Consider the following 2,782-nt stretch of genomic DNA (forward strand, 5'->3'; position numbering starts at 1 on the left):
TCATCCAGAAAGCAGGAGATTTAGGCTACAAACCCCACTCTTCTAGAGGGGGCTTAAACCTGCATCTCTTTTACTTTTCAGTACAGTGCTGAAACTACAAGGCTAAGGGTAGACATTACCCAGACCTGTCTCCAACTCTCCATTGAAGCTGGGCCCTTGGGTAGCCAAAAAGCAGGAAGGAACAATACAGACTTGAGGATGTGTGGCTCACTGAGATGGTTGTTATCCTGGAAGGAGGAACATTCTGTGTTCTAGCCAGGATGCCTGTTCCTAAAGGGGTAGGCCCTTTCTTTATTACCCCATACACTTCAGACAGTCAGTACTAAATGCAGCATGTAGTGGCTTATCTTCAATGAGGTTTCATTTTTCACTACTACTTAGGATATCAGAATTTTCATGTAATTTTCTGGCAACATCAAAGGTTTATTACAATTCTCAAACGCCTTCAGTTATTCATCTTCTGTTCCTTTTTTAACCCTACATGTCTGTGCATCTTACAGAACATGAATGCTGAAACATGGGTGCCTGGGGGTTCCAGAGTTCTTGTTTTTGAGGGGTCCCCCCCCCCAAATCTGAAAGCAAATCAGGTGTCATTAAGTCTTCTTTTAACCTACAGAAACTGTACAGAACTGGCAGCCTCAACAAAAACTTTTCCCACCATACTACATCTCAATTTTGACTTGAATAAACCACCTCTTGGGGCAAGATTAATTTCTGTTCATCTAATATTTCACCTGACCACTGAGAAAGATACTAAGGATAGTAATAAAGGAGATTGCCAGATTCTGAGAACTGTATCCCAAAAGTTAAGTCACCTTCAAAAGAAGGCTGTCAACTCAATTCAGCTTAGCCTACTGACAACCGTCTGCTGCTAATAATGTCTAATCACGACAAACATGAGGCAGACTTGAACAGGCAGCATTTACACTAACAGTCAAGCTGCACAGCAAAGTACTAACTCTCTGAACCATCCAGTTTAATTAAATGTTAGTTCGCTTTTAATTAATTGTCTCTCAAAGTACTGGGTTTTGTTTTATTAGAAGTAATTGTATGCTAATGAATACTAGTAGATTTGTAAAGCCTTTACTGTGCATTAAATTCTTCAAATGATCTACTGGCACCTAATTTCATTTGTTATTAGTAATGTTCATCTTTAGGGCCTGATTATCCAGGCAGGCCAAAAGTGTTTAGGTTAGGACCAGAGAAGGAAGGGAAGAGGGGGAGATGGACAAAGGGGGATTCAATTCAGTTTTGCTTCCACTTTTTCAGGGTCACTTACATCCCCATTTTGTTTGGCCATTACTGAAGTTTAGCATAGGACTAATAGTCTGTCATAGATTTATAACATAGATTATGATCATCAAGCCTGATCTCCTAAATACCACACACCAAAGGACCTCTTCCAGTAGTTTTTGCATCAAACCCGTCACTTTTGTTTGACCTTTATTATATATTTTAGGAAATCTTCATTTAAAGACTTAACTTCAAGTACTGAAGAATCTAAATGTCACTAGGTAGGTTATTTCAAGGTGCACTACCCTCACTGTTAAATATCTATTCCTTATTTTTACTCTGACTTTATCTAGTTTCAGCACTCAACCACTAGATCTCATTATGACTGTCAGAGAGCCCTATCTCTTTAGGTAACATGAGCTGGATACATTCCTGAGGAAGGAGGGAAACCTGCTCCCTTTGCCTACATGACTGGCATCACATCCCTGGGTGAGGGGCTTGGGCTCCCTAGTGGGCTAGAGGCTGCCAGTCTGCCCAGCAGCCAGTGATGCATTTCAAATTGGTTGGCTGGCAGCCAACAGGTGCTGGCCTCCATTGGACCAGGTAAATGAGGTCATAAGGTCTATATAAGTTAAGGACTGCCTAAGAGGAGGAGCAGTGGCCATGTTAAAAACTCAGAGAGAAGAGCTGGACCATCTGAAACTTGATCTGTCTCTCAAAACTCATGATCAATGAACTACTTGCCTCCAGAGGGAATCTCTGCCTGCCTCTGGATAATACTTGTGAGTAAGCTACCTGAGATCTACCTGAGGTGGGGCTTGAGATCTACCTGAGGTGGGGCTTGACCTCAGGCTGGCTTCAACAATCAAGGACAATAAAAAGTCCTTCTTCAGGTATATAGCGGGCAAAAGGAAAGCTCTGAGCAACATAGGGCCCCTGCAGGACAAATCAGGATAGTTGGTGGTTGATGGGGGGGAAACAAGCAGAGCTCTTCAATGAGTTCTTCGCTTCAGTATTTCTATGTACTGACCAAGCCAATTCCCCCACCTCAATCATTGACAGATGTCCACATGGCACCAGTCCACCTACGGTTAGTTCTTAAATAGTTAAGGAGCTCCTGGAGGAGCTGGAAGGGTACAAGTCAGCAGGCCCGGATGACTTCCATCCATGGCTGCTGAAAGAATTGGCCAGTGTCATAGCTGAGCCACTGACACAGCTGTTCGAGCACTTGTGGTGCTCCGGCCAGGTCCCTGAGGACTGGAGAAGGGCCAATGTGGTGCCCATTTTCAAGAAAGGGAGAAGGGATGAGCCGGGTAACTTTAGACCAGTCAGTCTTACCTCTATTCCTGGGAAAATGCTAGAGAAAATAATCAAAGAACACATTTGTGCAAGCCCAGCAGAGGAAACGATGCTGAAGGGAAACCAGCACGGGTTTGTCACAGGTAGATCCTGCTTGATAAACCTTGCAGCCTCCTATGACCAGGTCACTCAGTGCCTGGACGAGGGAGCTGAGGCTGATGTCATCTTCCTGGACTTTAGGAAGGCCTTC

Source organism: Alligator sinensis, unplaced genomic scaffold, assembly GCF_000455745.1.
Source record: "Alligator sinensis unplaced genomic scaffold, ASM45574v1 scaffold59_1, whole genome shotgun sequence".
In the NCBI taxonomy this organism is placed as follows: Eukaryota; Metazoa; Chordata; order Crocodylia; family Alligatoridae; genus Alligator; species Alligator sinensis.